The sequence below is a fragment of the Triticum dicoccoides genome, chromosome 2B (genome assembly GCF_002162155.2).
Source record: "Triticum dicoccoides isolate Atlit2015 ecotype Zavitan chromosome 2B, WEW_v2.0, whole genome shotgun sequence".
In the NCBI taxonomy this organism is placed as follows: Eukaryota; Viridiplantae; Streptophyta; class Magnoliopsida; order Poales; family Poaceae; genus Triticum; species Triticum dicoccoides.
In genome coordinates this window covers 709,884,809-709,901,940 of record NC_041383.1, presented here as the reverse complement: position 1 = coordinate 709,901,940, position 17,132 = coordinate 709,884,809, and the positions used below count along the sequence as shown (strand labels likewise).

Genomic DNA, 17,132 nt, shown 5'->3' with positions numbered 1-17,132 from the left:
TGTGTATGCATCACTCTATGTCTATGGATATCCTTGTTTGTTCCTTGTGGGACTAACCCATGTAGGTATTGAAAGTGCGACTCACTCCAATGGATTGATCCAAATGATCTACATCAATATTGAGCATCCACATCTTCAACACCTACATGAAGTCATCATCGACAAAACCCAAGGCTAGTTCATCCCTCTTAGGGGGGATCTCACATCTAGGGGGAGCTTTAATCTAAGTATTGAGTTAAAGAAACTCTAATGGTGTGAACACAACAATGCTTTATGTAAAAGTGGTAACCCCACTTGTGCTTAAATGATGAGTATGACCTATAATCAAATGTCCTCATTTGACTCCTAAGTCAATATACTCATATATAGATGACCTAGTCATCGCCAATTGTTTGATAGATGCTGGAATTGGTTGTGCATGCTTTGCCACATATTTCTTTTGCCATTTTATTGTGTGAGCATGTTGGTTGCATATTTTTCTCATCGAGGACATCCACTTGTTGTTTTGATTGTTTGGTTTCTTTTCTTTTGCCAAGTAGATGGACAAGAATGCCTAAGAACCTTCTCTAGCTATCTATGCTTTTCTTGTCTCAAACTCTATTCATGCTACATCACAAAGCTTGATCAAGTCAGATTCGAACCACTCTGTGTGAGGAGCACTCGGAGTCCCCAAATTGTCATAGACTTAAACTTCCAAAACCTATTTGTGCATTTTAGTCTGACCGATTCACCCTTTTCGGTCATACCGAGATCACTGAGTTGATCTAGGTCTTCAACCTCACTGCAACCGATTAGAACTTTTCGGACACACCGAGTTGCAGTAACTGCTTGCAGTTTTGCATCTCGGTGCCACCAAGTTGTTCCACTCGGTCACACTGACAGGGTCAGGCTATATATTCCCCCGGGTCAAAGTTTGGAAATTTTTCCGAAACCCCTTCGCCCGCGCATAGCCTACTCTGCCTCCTCGGGTCTCCGAATCGTCCCCCTCGTTGCCATCGACCTCCTGCCGCTGGTCTCCACCGCCGTTAACAGCATTCTGCCCCGCCTTTGCCGCCATAGAAAGTTCATCGCCAAACTAGGGTATGGACTTGAAACTTTGTGCTATCCTCACTCTGATTCCTAGCACATTGCATTGCCATGAATCTTGCCACGTTTGAAATCTTTCTATCCAGTGAAATTACTCCATAGATTAGATTTGTTTTGAAAATTTAGGGTTAGGTTTCCGCCGAATTCTTCTTGGACGGACCAAGCTGTAGAAATCGGTCTCACCGATTGGCTTAGGCCATTGCACATGTGATTCTTGGTCTGACCGAGAATTGCAAATTGGTGTGACCGAGATCGATTATTTGTGAAACTCTAGAAGTCTCGGTGCCACCAAACTGTGACTCGGTCTGACCGAGTTCACTAGTTTAGGTTCCAAAAGCTGCTTCGGTATCACCGAGTTTACAAATCGGTAGCTCCGAAATGCTTTCTGTGGAAAACTAAAACCAAGTTTTTGATTCAATTATTTTGCAAAAACCTCTGTGCTTTGTGATGCTCATCCACTGTACCTCATCTACATCTATTCATAGGGTCTGCTTACAATATGTCTGATCACCCAGCAAGACAGAGGAGCCAGCTCAGATGAGTGAGGGCACTAATCCCTCTAGCAGTTATGATGAGGGCAGCAGGAGCACACCCAGCAATTTGCCAAAGGCAGCAACCAGGGCAAGGAAGAAGAAAACCTCAGACTCTGAAGATGAGGACTATGTGGCTGTTGAGGATGATGCCACTTCTAAAAAGAAGGTGCTGAAAAAGGAGGATGGCACAGCTGCAACCACAAAGCCTGGCATGAATAGAAAGGCACCTGCCAAGAGAGTGCCCACATCCAAACCTATGAAGGTAGCCACTGGTGAAACCATGAAGTTCACCATTGAGTCTGATGAAGAAGCTGCTAGCCAAGATAAGAATAAGAAGTGAGTCAGAACTACTACTGCCAAAGTACTTGGTAAGCCCTCCATGAGGAGAGACTCTGATGAGGAAGAAGAAGAAGAAGAGGATGCTGCTCCAGGTCCTAAAGCTCAGAAGCTCATGGGAGATGCAATCAAGTCAGGGGTTGCTCCATCTAAGCCCAAAGCTGCTCCCAAGGCTGCTGCTCCAGCACCAAAGCCTAAACCCAAGAGGAACACCAGAAACATACCTGCATCTGAGAAGAACAAGACCCCAATGCCTGAAGATGCCAAAGAATAAGATGATTCACTTGTTCTGAGAAAGTTGAAGCCCAAGATTTTTGATCACAATGATGCTCATCCAGTTGTTGAAGACATGCATATCAGAAAGGATGCTGGACTGAGATTGTGGAGACAGTCAGATCCTTACGCTATGGGGAGAAGGACAGCAGTTGACTACAAATTCCACACCAAGGAGCAACATGATTTCTATGAGACTATTTTGCTTGACAAGAAGCCCATTGTGTGTGACATGAGATGGATCAACTGGGAATACATCAAGAAGAATGAAGCTCACTATCCAGGAGTGTATGACAGCTTCAAGTCTTGTGGAGTTGATGACTTTGTTGGCCAGAAGCTCACCAAGTGGAATGATGAGCTCATCATGCAGTTTTACTACACAACTCACTTCTACCCAGATGGGAGGATTGTCTGGATGTCTGAAGGTACAAGGTATCAATCCATAGTTGAAGAATGGGCTGAGCTGATCAATGCCCCAAAAGAATCTGAAGATGACTTGGATGTATATGCAGAGAAGAAGAAAGACCACAACTCTATGGCTCGCATGTACAGAGAGATCCCAGAAAAGGCTTTGGAAACTCACAAGCTTGGATCTGTACACTTCTTGTTGTCTGGTTTTCCTACAATCAATTGGATACTTAGTCACACATTTCTTCCCAAGTCAGGAGATCACAAGATGATCAAAGGTCATGCTATCAACTTGCTGCACTTGTTTGGTATACCTCAGAAATTCAAAGTCATGAGCCTGATTGTGGGAACAATCAAGAGAACTGTAGCTGATCAGAAGAGGAGTTGTGGGTATGCTCCACACATTCAGGAGATCATCAACTAAAAGATGGGCACAGGCACATATCTTTTGGATAAGGAGCATCTACCCCTATACCCTGAATTTGAAGATAACACTGTTGAGATGAATGAGGAGGAACCATCATCTGTGCAAGCACATGAGAAGAGAGACAAAGCAAGGGCAGAGAAAGCTGCAAAGATGCTAACTGCTGAAGAGTCATCTCAAGTGTTTCTGAAGAGCAAGCAAGACCACCTTGGCTACTTGATTGCCTCCACCTTGAGGATTGAGAAGGGCTTGGCCACCCTGACTCAAAACTAGGAGAGCTTAGAGAGAATCGTAGAGCAGAAGTTTTATGCACTTGATGTGAAGGTCACAGAAATCCAAACTGCAGTTGAGCAACTTCAGGAGGATGTGGAGGAGAAGAAGGGCAAGTCTACCACAGATGCATTTGCCAGAGTGCCCAGAGGTTAGAGATCTGCTGCAGTGCCTGTTCCAGACACCAGAGCTACATCATCTGCACCAGCTGCCACAGCCACAGTGCCTCCAACTCCAGCACCCACTCCACCAGCTCCAGCTACATCAACTGATGCTTTCATCCTTGGAGTCATCTCTACACCACCACATGAACACTACTCGGAAAAAGGCTACTAGCAGCGCGGGTAAAATGGCTACTAGCAGCGCGAGTACCCGCGCTACTAGTGTCGCGCTATAGCTAATAGTTAGTAGTAGCGCGGGTGCAACCCACGCTACTACTAACACTTTAGTAGTAGCGCGGTTGCAACCCACGCTACTAGTAATGAAATAGTAGTAGCGCCTCAGGTTTTTTCCCACGCTACTACTAAAAAGTTAGTAGTAGCCTGGATGCAAACCCACGCTACTACTAACGAAGTAGTAGTAGCGCATCTGGTGTTTTCCCACGCTACTACTAACTAATTAGGAATTAAAAAATAAAATCCACCAATTCCATTCTATGCATACAATTCCAACTAAAACAAACACATAATTGCAATAAACCAGCAGCATTACACATCATTACTAATCCAAGATTTATAATAAACCAGCGGCATTAGAGCATATCCTATAAGAGCATACATATTGTCATGGCTTGTCATGCCTTCAATTAAAACACCTACACTTCTTGTCAAGTCACTTACTCCCAGCTAGTGCAAACACAGTTACAAGCAAACCAAAATGCATAAAAACACCAAATAGTGGCATCCTATCTCTCCAAATTATCCGCTCCCTCTGCATCCTTGCAAGCATCTTCACGATAAGCAAATCTGCAGGAAAAAAATCAACTTAGCATGTACTCCCTCTGTCAACTATCCAGAGTAGATTTTATCCATTGCCCTGGCCATGTTCAAGAAACACTAAATTAAAAATATTTCTACTCTAAATACAGGAGGCATCGGACAGAAAACAAAAGATGAGCAATATCATCTGAGCGAAATAAAAAGGAGTTTGGACCATAACATGGTTAATAATAAAATATAGTGCTCTAACAAAAGCAAGAGTGCAACACGTTGCCCTGTTCCCCTTTCAAATATCTACACACTAAAAAAGGCAATAAACACAAACATATAATTTTGGACTACAGCAAAAATCAGTTGCAGAAAGTCAAGAAGATTATATTGTTAAAGTATTCCATTTTTAGATGTTAGAACAGGATATTGCAAAAGCAAAATATATGAAGATCAAATACTGAAGCAGCTACAATGCTTGAATTGGCCTTTTACAGCAGGTGAGAAGCACACACTAAAATATTAACAACCAAGCACATCATATCTTTTGAAACTACCTAAATGGCACGGCAACAACACTTCCTTTTAAATAGTTTGAGAAGGCACGCATTTAATGGCAGCAACAACAGTATGCATCTAGATGCCCCTTCAACATAACATAATTCTAGATATAGTGCATGCACAAGAAGAGTACGCACCAGTACGACCGCTTCGAACGAGCTGCTGATGATGAAAAGGAGACCACCAAAGGCTTTAAGAAACATGGTAAAGGCAATGACAGACTTGATATGTAAACAAACAGAACAAAAGCCATAAAAAATAGGAACTAGGTGAATGGTTGTCCTCCATCGGTTCCAAACTCACTGAACCTGCATGTAGATTGGAAGAACCAAGCAAAAAATCAGCAACTAGAGAGCGATACTTGACCTATACAGCAGCTGGGAAGCATAACAGGGCTAGCATAAGAACCAACACAACACTTTCTATACTACTACCAGATAAAAACTGAAATTCAAACAATAACATGGCCCTTGATATAGAAACAGTTCTGCAGGTATATACCAATACATGAGGTTAAATGAGAACCAACGGCAGAACGCCCAAAAAGGCCAATGGTGAAGCTAGAATGCGCCATTGGTGTCTGTATGGCCAGCTCGGAAGCATAGCACGGCTAACAACACTTAACTTAGAAAATCCGGCATTCAAATGCTCTGAACGAGCGACACAACACTTGATCTACCATACCATAGAAAATCCAGCATTCAAACGTAACTCAGCCCTTGGTATCAAACCAAAAATGCCAGCAGGGTGAAGGTAGCTAGCCAATTAGGCAGCAAATGATAAGCCCGGATGTCCGCAGGTAAACTATGCATTCTGAAAGAGACGCAGATTTATCTAAGCTAAGCTAAGCTCGTGATGTTACGATCATACATAGGGAGCCATTTCGGTTGTCACATGAACCTCTCGATAAGTAGACGGCCTAAGGTACTAGCAAAGCACTGTTGTGTTGTCCACAGATTTATCTGAACCTATGCGATGGCTACACGGAATCTCAATGTGAAGTTGCGCTGGCAGACGGATAAAGATGTTGAGGCTGCTCGGTCAGAACAAGTTAACAGAGTGAAGTAGTGCAGGGCAATATTGATTAATTGGTGAAAAGACGGTAAAGATCAATTTAAATTGCCCATGGTCTGCTGGTAATGGATGGATCGCTTATGATGACGGTGCTGCATCGAGCATAGCATCGGTGGATGGAGCAAGCAGTTAACCACTAGGCCCCAAGTGTGCTAAAGGAGAGGATCCTACTCGTCTCCCAGCTGCCAAGTTCCATGGGGATTTAATTCAGACTTCAGACCAGCCGTCAGTCTACAGCCTGTGGTCGAAATTAAAATCAATTAGTGATGCGGGCTTTAACAATGCAGGCTTTAAAAACGCCCACTTGCAGCCATTTGAGACTGCGTGCACTGGCATTACAAATCACCGACTTGCAGGCACGTCTGGTGCATCACGTGAGTAGTGACCCAAAAGTGATTCGTTTTTCATTTTCGTCAGTCATGACACGGGGTTCACAGCCTTGACATTTACAAGCGTGTTACCAATGCCTTGCCATCAGCATCAGCACCCAGTTGGTGGCACTTATTCACAAGTTGTGCAGTGAATCCATTGCATCATTTGTTGAGTAACATCAACGTTCCATCCACTTGGATTCAGCATATTGGCAATTGAATCTAACGCCCCAATTCTCTTCTCTTCCACTCTAAAATGTACCGAGACACATTTTAGCCGGATGTTCACAATAAGAATATTTAACCTCGCCACCGGCGACAGCCGTCTGCGACGGCGTGCAGTGCCATTACAAAACATCCAGTTGTAGGCAGGAAGGCAGAAGGATAATCTTGTTTCAGATACTACGTGTGATGCATCGTGCAAGCAGTCACATGGTTTTCACCTAGGACGAGGAAGGAAGTGTTCAATTTTTCAGTTTCGTCAGTCATGGCATTTGCTTTTTGCGTTCAACCATGCCATCCCGGTGCTGCCTGTAAATGTATTGAACCATTTGCAAGTTTCGTTTTGAGCTACGTACCAATTATACATTCATACAGACTAGCACATCTCCAAAAAACAGAGAGCAAACAAGTTCTAAGAGAGGATGCAGAAATAGATTTGAAGAGAGCGGGCAGCAAGTGAAGGGGAAGGGGAAGGAGTGGGTACCTACATATTCCAACAGAGGCCGGGATGGGGTTTTGGAGGCCGACGTCGCCGTCGTTGTTGCCCTCCGTTGCGCTGAGCCTGCTGACGCCGGAGGTCGCCGTCGCCATAGACAGAAGGAGGGACGGGCGGCAAGCAGCGGTGGTGGTGAGGTGGGAGACTCGCTGCGCCACTGCCATCAGCTGCAGCACGAGGCGGACGGTCTTGGAGGAAGGTGGCACCATGTAGTTGCCCGTCGAGGCCGCCGCGGCGAGCACTGCCCTACCCCCTCCTCCGCCGCTCCGGCGCCACGGCCACGCGCACGCGGCTACGGCGGGAGCTGCGGGGGAGCGGCGAGGAGGCGAGGGTCCGCGTGAGGGAGGCGGCGGCGGTGGCTTCCATGGGGATTAGAGCGGAGGAAGGTGGGAGCTTGGGGGAGATCGTGGGTGGGTGGTGGCGGCGGCGAGGAGATCACGGGGAGAGGAGCAGGTGAGTTTGTGAGAGAGTTTTTTTTAGGGATGAGAGAGAGAGAGTGCTGGGGTGGGAGTGGATCGGGCCGGGGTGGATGGCGCAGACATGCTTAGGAATAGCGGACTTACCTGCGCTATAGCTACTTACTTAGTAGTAGCGCGGGTTTTATATTCCTCGCTACTACTATGGTCTGTCCCGAGAGGAATGATGGAGACCACTTAGTAGCAGCGTGTTTTTATACCCCTCGCTACTACTATCAACTTAGTAGTAGCGTGGGTCTCGCTACTACTAAGCAATAGCGCCTCTTTTTAGACCGCGCTACTGATAAACTTCTGTGTATAAGGTTTTTCCTAGTAGTGGAAGACCAAGCCTGAGAGTCGTTTAACACTATGCATTTTTAAACTTTTTGATAACTTGTTGCCAAAGGGGGAGAAAAATGTATAGATCATAGGGTTCGAGAGGGAGTGTTGCTTTCGATCTCTCTTGCTTTTGGTTGTTGAACTTCTTTATGTGTGTGTTTGCTTGATACATTATGCCTTTTGTGAGATACTTGGATGATCATGTGTTTGATCATATGCTACCTTAATGCTTGTTGGGTGACATTATCCTTTATATCCTTATGTGATCATTCACTTTGCTTGGTGATGAATGAATGTGTTTAATTATTACCATCTTGAGTGCTCCACCAAGTTGTATGTGACATGGAAGAGTGACCCATGATCCTAACTCATTGTGCATTTGCAGTCCAAAGCAAATTTTAAATAATGCACAAATTTAGGGGAGCTCTTACTTATCATATACTTCTCAAAGCGACGATGTTTTTCAATCCTATTATCATTTGTTGAAGCTTTTATCTATATGTTTTCATCAATTACCAAAAAGGGGGAGATTGAAAGTGCAACTATCCCTGGGTGGTTTTGGTAATTCCTAACAACATATAGCTCATTGAGGTAATGATATTTCAAGATAAATATTTCAGGAAAGCTCAATGGTTGGCATGGCATGGATGAGAAAAGTGGATCCCTTAAAATGCGAAGGACAAAAGGATTGGCTCAAGCTCAAAGCACAAGACTGTACATTTTCTATTTTAGTGATCCAAGATCACATTGAGCCTATAGGAAAAGCCAATACTATCAAGGAGGGATGAGGTGTTGCTTAATGAGTTTCTTGCTCAAAATGCTTAATGATATGCTCCGAAGCCCTCAACTACTTTCTCACATCCACATATGACCTAAACCAAAAGTCAAACTCAGCCCCACTGAAACCATCTATCCGGCGCCACCTAGTTCAAATGTCATAGGCATAGCCACAAACCCTAGTCTTTTCGGTCTCACCGATAGGGATCTCGGTCTCATCGAGATGGGATTGCAATCTCTCTATTTCCCTTCGTAACGTATCGGTCAAACCGAGATGAGCGATCGGTCCCACCGAGATTGTAATGCAAACTCATTGTTTCCCTTTTGTAACGTTTCGGTCTAACCAAGATGAGTGAATCGGTCCCACCGAATTTTCCTGACTAACCCTCTATGTGTCTATTACCAAAATCGGTCCCACCGAGTTTGTGTAATCGGTCGCACCGAGATGACGTTATGCCCTAACCCTAACCATATCGGTCCCACCGAGATGACATGTCGGTCCCACCGAAAATCCTAACGGTCACATTGTTTACTAAATCGGCCCAGCCGAGTTTCACAATTTGGTCCCACCGAGTTTGGTAAGTTGTGTGTAACGGTTAGATTTTGTGTGGAGGCTATATATACCCCTCCACCCACTCTTCATTCGTGGAGAGAGCTAATACGTCTCCAATGTATCTATAATTTATGAAGCATTCATGCTATTTTATTATCTGTTTTGAATGATTACGGGCTTTATTATACACTTTTATATTACTTTTGGGACTAACCTACTAACCAGAGGCCCAACCCATATTGCTGTTTTATTGCCTGTTTCAGTATTTCGAAGAAAAGGAATATCAAACGGAGTCCAAACGGAATGAAACCTTCGAGAGCATGATTTTTGCAATGAACATGATCCGGGAGACTTGGAGTACAAGCCTGGGAAGCTTCGAGGAGGCCGGGAGATAGGAGGGCGCGTCCACCCCCTAGGCGCACCCCTGTCTCCTGCGCCCCTCGAGGCTCCCCCGACCGACTTCTTTCGCCTATATAAGTCCACATACCCTAAAGCCATCGAATAAGAAGATAGATCGAGAGTTCCGCCGCCGCAAGCCTTTGTAGCCACCAAAAACCTCTCGGGAGCCTATTCCGGCACCCTGTCGGAGAGGGAATCCATCACTGGTGGCCATCTTCATCATCCCGGCGCTCTCCATGATGAGGAGGGAGTAGTTCACCCTCGGGGCTGAGGGTATGTACCAGTAGCTATGTGTTTGATCTCTCTCTCGTGTTCTCTCGATGGCACGATCTTGATGTATCGCGAGCTTTGCTATTATAGGTTGATCTTATGATGTTTCTCCCCCTCTACTCTCTTGTGATGAATTGAGTTTTCCCTTTGAAGTTATCTTATCGGATTGAGTCTTTAATGATTTGAGAACACTTGATGTATGTCTTGCCGTGCTTATCTGTGGTGACAATGGGATATCACGTGATCCACTTGCCGTATATTTTGGTGATCAACTTGCGAGTTCCGCCCATGAACCTTTGCATAGGTGTTGGCACACGTTTTTGTCTTGGCTCTCCGGTAGAAACTTTGGGGCACTCTTCGAAGTAATTTGTGTTGGTTGAATAGATGAATCTGAGATTGTGTGATGCATATCGTATAATCATGCCCACGGATACTTGAGGTGAGAATGGAGTATCTAGGTGACATTAGGGTTGTGGTTGATTTGTGTCTTAAGGTGTTATTCTAGTACGAACTCTTGAATAGATTGATCCTAAAGAATAACTTTGAGGTGGTTTCGTACCCTACCATAATCTCTTCGTTTGTTCTCCGCTATTAGTGGCTTTGGAGTGACTCTTTGTTGCATGTTGAGGGATAGTTATATGATCCAATTATGTTATTATTGTTGAGAGAACTTGCACTAGTGACAGTATGAACCCTATGCCTTGTTTCCTACCATTGCAATACCGTTTACGCTTACTTTTACCGCTTGTTACCTTGCTGTTTTTATATTTTTAGATTACAAATACCTTTATCTACCATCCATATTGCACTTGTATCACCATTTCTTCGCCGAACTAGTGCACCTAGACATTTTACCATTGTATTGGGTGTGTTGGGGACACAATAGACTCTTTGTTATTTGGTTGCAGGGTTGTTTGAGAGGGACCATCTTCATCCTACGCCTCCCACGGATTGATAAACCTTAGGTCATCCACTTGAGGGAAATTTGCTACTGTACTACAAACCTCTGCACTTGGAGGCCCAACAATGTCTACAAGAAGAAGGTTATGTAGTAGACATCAAGCTTTTTTCTGGCACCGTTGCCGGGGAGGTGAGTGCTTGAAGGTATATCTTTAGATCTTGCAATCGAATCTTTTTGTTTCTTGTTTTATCACTAGTTTAGTTTATCAAAGAAAAACTACAAAAAAATGGAATTGAGTTTGCCTCGTACGCTTCATCTTTTTAATATCTTTCATAAGTATGATGAAAAGGAAAACAGTGCTCATGTGCTAGAAGAAGAAGTCTATAAAATGTTTGGTACTAGATCTTTGAATGATGAGCATGATTGCAATGTTGTTAGTATGAATTCGTTGAATATCCATGATGCTAATGATATGCAAAGCCACAAGCTTGGGGAAGCTATGTTTGATGAAGAAGATATTTTTTGTCCCCCCAAGTTTTGATGAGCAAATTTATTATGATGAAAGCATGCCTCCTATTTATGATGATTATATTGATGAAAGTGGGTTTGGAAGAGTGTCAACTTTAGGAAGTAATTATCCCACTATTTTGGAGGATGTTGAATATTATTGTGATAATTATGAAAGTGGATTTGGAGAGGTCATGACTTTATTTAGTGATGAATCCACTATTTTGGAAGAGGTTCCAATTGATTATGAGAACAAAGTTACTATCTATGATGATTATTGTGATGACTTGTATGCTGTTAAGAATAATGCTAACCATGAAACTTGTCATCATGATTTTAGTTTTCAATTGTATTATCCTTCACATGATAGTTATTTTGTTGAGTTTGCTCCCACTACTATTCATGAGAAGAATTTGATTATGTGGAGAGTAGTAAATTTTCTATGCTTGTAGGTCATGAAAAGAATGCTTTAGGTGCTGGTTATATTGTTGAATTCATTCATGATGCTACTGAAAATTATTATGAGGGAGGAATTTATGCTTGTAGGAATTGCAATAATATCAAGTTTCCCCTCTATGTGTTGAAAATCTTGAAACTATGCTTGTTTTACCTTCCTATGCTAGTTGATTATTGTTCCCATAAGTTGTTTGCTCACAAAATCCCTATGCATAGGAAGTGGGTTAGACTTAAATGTGCTAGTCATATGCTTCATGATGATCCCGTTATGTTTCAATTCTTATCTTTTATGTGAGTATCATTGTCATCATCTTGCCTAGCTAGAAAAGCATTAAAGAAAAGCGCTTGTTGGGAGACAACCCAATATTTACCCTTACTGTTACTGTGTGTCCACATGATTATGCTACTGTAATAATCATGTTTTTAGCTTTTGTTTCAATAAAGTGCCAAGTAAGACCTTTAGGATAGCTTACGGTGATAGTTGTGTTGATCCTGCTGAGAATCAGAAACTTTTTCACCCAGTAAATTAGTTTTTTTAATTCACAGAAACGTGCTTATGATCTAATTATTTTTTATATGGATTGGTACACAAATTTCTTAGGACTTCCTAATTTGGTAGGAATTTTGTAGTTCCAGAAGTATACTTTTGATATAGATTACTACAGATTGTTCTGTTTTTGACAGATTCTGTTTTCTATGTGTTGTTTGCTTATTTTGATGAATCTATGAGTAGTATCCGAGGGTATGGACCATAGATAAGTCAGATTACAGTAGATATTACACCAATATGAACTTATAATGAGTTAATTACAATACCTAAGTGGTGGTTTTATTTTCTTATACTAACGGAGCTTACGAGTTTTCTATTGAGTTTTGTGTTGTGAAGTTTTCAAGTTTTGGGTAAAGATTCGATGGACTATGGAATAAGAAGTGGCAAGAGCCTCAGCTTGGGGATGCCCAAGGCACCCCAATATAATATTCAAGAATATCCAAAAGCCTAAGCTTGGGGATGCCCCGGATGGCATCCCCTCTTCCGTCTTCGTTCATCGGTAACTTTACCTGGAGCTATATTTTTATTCACCACATGATATGTGTTTTCTTGGAGCGTCATTTTATTTTGTTAGTATTTGCTTTATGTTATTTAGAATAATTTTTTGCATCTTTATTTTCAATAAAAATGTCAAGGATAGCCTTTACCATGCTTATTTTGCTAGTATACATGTTGCTGTTTGAAAACAGAAAGTTTACCGCTGTTGCAAAAATTCCCTGGAGAAGTCAGAGCATGATATAATGTTGAAACTTTTTGCATGTAAAGCTATGATAAATTTACTACAGTGGGAATGTTATTTCATAATTTTTGGAGTTAGGAAAGTATTGGTACTCTTGCATTCTTTATAGACTATACTGTTTTGGCAGATTGCTGTTATGTTTGCATTGTTTGCATATGGTTGCTTGTTTAATGATTCTATTTGAGGATAGGAGTATTAAATATGCAGAGGCATTTAGTATGCAGTGTAATATTAATTTTAGTGATTTGTTACAGTAGAAAATGATAGGGTTGTGCATTGGTTTATACTAACCTATCTCACGAGTTCTTATTGAGTTTGGTGTGGATGAAGCTTTTGATAAAAAGAGAAACCATGATATGAGAGGAATTAAGGAGACACAAAAGTTCAAGCTTGGGGATGCCCAAGGCACCCCAAGATAATATTTCAAGAAGTCTCAAGCATCTAAGCTTGGCGATGCCCCGGTAGGCATCCCACCTTTCTTCTTCAACAACTATCGGTTAGTATCGATTGAGCCTAAATTTTTGCTTCTTCACTTGAGTTGTGCTATCCTTGCAATGTCATTTTGTTTTGCTTTGCTTGCTGTTTGAATAAAGTACTTAAGATCTGAAATTCCTTAATGAGAGAGAGTCTTCGCATAGTTACAATTATCAAGCATTCAATTCTTTAATGAGAGAGAGCCTTACACAAATTGGAATTTGCTAGAATACTCTATGTGCTTCACTTATATCTTTTGAGCTTGATAGTTTTGCTCATAGTTCTTCACTTATATCTTTTGAACGTGATAATTTTTGCTCTAGTGCTTCACTTATATCTTTTAGAGCACGGTGGTGGATTTGTTTTAAAGAAACTATTGATCTCTCATGCTTCACTTAGATTATTTTGAGAGTCGTTAATAGCATGGTAATTTGCTTAATGTTAATATACTTGGTATTCAAGATATGTGAAACTTTCTTTTGAGTGCGTTGAATACTAAGATAAGTTTGATGCTAGATAATTGTTTTGAGATATGGAGGTGATAATATCAAAGATGTGCTAGTTGAGTAATTATGAATTCAAAGAATGCTTGTGTTGAAGTTTGTAAGTCCCGTAGCATGCACGTATGGTTAAAGTTGTGTAAAAAATTTGAAACATGAAGTGTACCTGGTTTGTGCATCCTTATGAGTGGCGGTCGGGGACGAGCAATGGTCTTTTCCTACCAATCTACCCCCCTAGGAGCATGCGCGTAGTACTTGACTTTTGATGACTTCTAAATATTTGCAATAAGTATATGAGTTCTTTTGACTAATGTTGAGTCCATGGATTATACGCACTTTTACCTTTCCACCTTTGCTAGCCTCTTCGGTACCGTGCATTGCCCTTTCTCACCTTGAGAGTTGGTGCAAACTTCGCCGGTGCATCCAAACCCCGTGATATGATACACTCTATCACACATAAACCTCCTTATATCTTTCTCAAAACAGCCACAATCTGAGATTGTGTGATGCATATCGTATAATCATGCCCACGGATACTTGATGTGACAACGGAGTATCTAGGTGACATTAGGGTTTTGGTTGATTTGTGTCTTAAGGTGTTATTCTAGTACGAACTCTTTTATAGATTGATCCGAAAGAATAACTTTGAGGTGGTTTCGTACCCTACCATATTCTCTACGTTTGTTCTCCGCTATTAGTGGCTTTGGAGTGACTCTTTGTTGCATGTTGAGGGCTTGTCATATGTTCTATCTATGTTATTATTGTTGAGAGAACTTACACTAGTGAAAGTATGAACCCTAGGCCTTGTTTCCTATCATTGCAATACCGTTTACGCTCACTTTTATCGCTTGTTACCTTGCTGTTTTTATTATTTCAGATTACAAAAACCTTTATCTACTATCTATTTTGCACTTGTATCACCATCTCTTCACCAAACTAGTGCACCTATACAATTTACCATTGTATTGGGTGTGTGGGGACACAAGATACTCTTTGTTATTTGGTTGCAGGGTTTCTTGAGAGAGACCATCTTCATCCTACGCCTCCTACGGATTGATAAACCTTAGGTCATCCACTTGAGGGAATTTGCTACTGTCCTACAAACCTGTGCACTTGCAGGCCCAACAACGTCTACAAGAAGAAGGTTGTGTAGTAGACATCAAGCTCTTCTCTGGCGCCGTTGCCGGGGAGGCTAGGTAAGTGAAGGTATATCTTTAGATCTTGCAATCGAATCTTTTTGTTTCTTGTTTTAGCACAAGTCTAGTTTATAAAAGAAAATTACAAAAAAATGGAGTTGAGTTTGTCTCATACGCTTCACCTTTTTAATATCTTTCGTGAGTATGATGGAAAGGATAATTGTGCTCAAGTGCTAGAAGAAGAAATCTATAGAATGTTTGGTACTAAATCTTTGAATGATGAGCATGATTGCAATGTTGTTAGTATGAATTCCTTGAATATCCATGATGCTAATGATATGCAAAGCCACAAGCTTAGGGAAGCTATGTTTGATGAAGATGATATTTTTTGTCCCCCAAGCTTTGATGAGCAAATTTACTATGATGAAAGCATGCCTACTATCTATGATGATTATTGTGATGACACGTATGCTTTAAAGAATAATGATAACCATGAAATGTGTCATGTTGATCTTAATTTTCAATCATATGATAGTTATTTTGTTGAGTTTGCTCCCACTACTATTCATGGGAAGAACTTTGCTTATGTGGAGAATAGTAAATTTTCTATGCTTGTAGATCATGAAAAGAATGCTTTAGGTGCTGATTATATTGTTGAATTCATTCATGATGCTACTGAAAATTATTATGAGAGAGGAACATATGCTTGTAGGAATTGCAATAATGTCAAGTTTCCTCTCGATGTGTTGAAAATCTTGAAGCTATGCTTGTTTTACCTTCCTATGCTAGTTGATTATTGTTCCCATAAGTTGTTTGCTCACAAAATCCCTATGCATAGGAAGTGGGTTAGACTTAAATGTGCTAGTCATATGCTTCATGATTCTCCCGTTATGTTTCAATTCTTATCTTTTATGTGAGCATCATTGTCATCATCATGCCTAGCTAAAAGGCATTAAAGAAAAGCGCTTGTTGGGAGACAACCCAATATTTATCCTTACTGTTTTTGTGTGTCCACATGATTATCCTACTGTAGTAATCATGTTTTATAGCTTTTGTTTCAATAAAGTGCCAAGTAGAACCTTTGGGAAGACTTGGGCGAAGTTTATATGATCTTGCTGTGAAAAACAGAAACTTTAGCGCTCACGAGATTAGCTGCCATTTTTTTACTGAAGAGTACTTTTAGGTTGTTTCTTTTTGCAGATGATTAATATACAAATGTCTCAGGTCCAGAAATTTATTTAATAATTTTTGGGGTTCCAGAAGTATACGTTTTATACAGATTACTACAGACTGTTCTGTTTTTAACAGATTCTGTTTTCATTGTGTTGTTTGCTTATTTTGATGCATCTATGGCTAGTATTGAGTGGTATGAACCATGGAGAAGTTAGAATACAGTAGATATTACACCAATATGAATTTAGAATGAGTTCATTACAGTACCTAAGTGGTGGTTTTATTTTCTTATACTAACGGAGCTTACGAGTTTTGTTTTGAGTTTTGTGTGGTTGAAGTTTTCAAGTTTCGGGTAAAGATTCGATGGACTATGGAATAAGAAGTGGCAAGAGCCTAAGCTTGGGGATTCCCAAGGCACCTCAAGGTAATATTCAAGGACAACCAAGCAACTAAGCTTGGGGATGCCCCGGAAGGCATCCCCTCTTTCGTCTTTGTTCATCGGTAACTTTACTTGGAGCTATATTTTTATTCGCCACATGATATGTGTTTTGCTTGGAGCATCAATTTATTTTGTTAGTTTTTGCTTTCTGTTAGTTAGAATAATGTTTTGCATCTTTAGGTTCAATAAAAAAGTCAAGTATAGCCTTTGCCATGCTTATTTTGCTAGTTAGCATGTTGCTGTTTGAAAACAGAAAGTTTACCGCTGTTGCAAAAATTCCCTAGAAAAGTCAGAGCATGGTCTAACGTTGAATCATTTTGCATATTGAGATCTGATAAATTTATTACAGTGGGAATTTTAGTTCATAATTTTTGGAGTCAGGGAAGTATTGATACTCTTGCATTCTTTACAGACTATACTGTTTTGGCAGATTGCTGATATGGTTGCATTGTTTGCATATGTTTGCTTGTTTAATGATTCTATT

General features: G+C 41.1%; 1 long non-coding RNA gene across 2 annotated transcripts; it reads right to left on the bottom strand.

The window, feature by feature from the left end:
* Positions 1-4,002: 4,002 nt before the first annotated feature.
* LOC119365779 lies at positions 4,003-7,476 on the bottom strand. Of its 2 annotated transcripts, none has more exons than XR_005175755.1 (3): positions 6,969-7,476; positions 4,955-5,125; positions 4,003-4,295 (listed from the first exon to the last, which is right to left on the bottom strand). It is a non-coding gene; the product is annotated as an uncharacterized LOC119365779 (long non-coding RNA). The 2 variants fall into 2 exon arrangements; XR_005175754.1 differs by having other exon boundaries at positions 6,973-7,476.
* Positions 7,477-17,132: the final 9,656 nt, after the last annotated feature.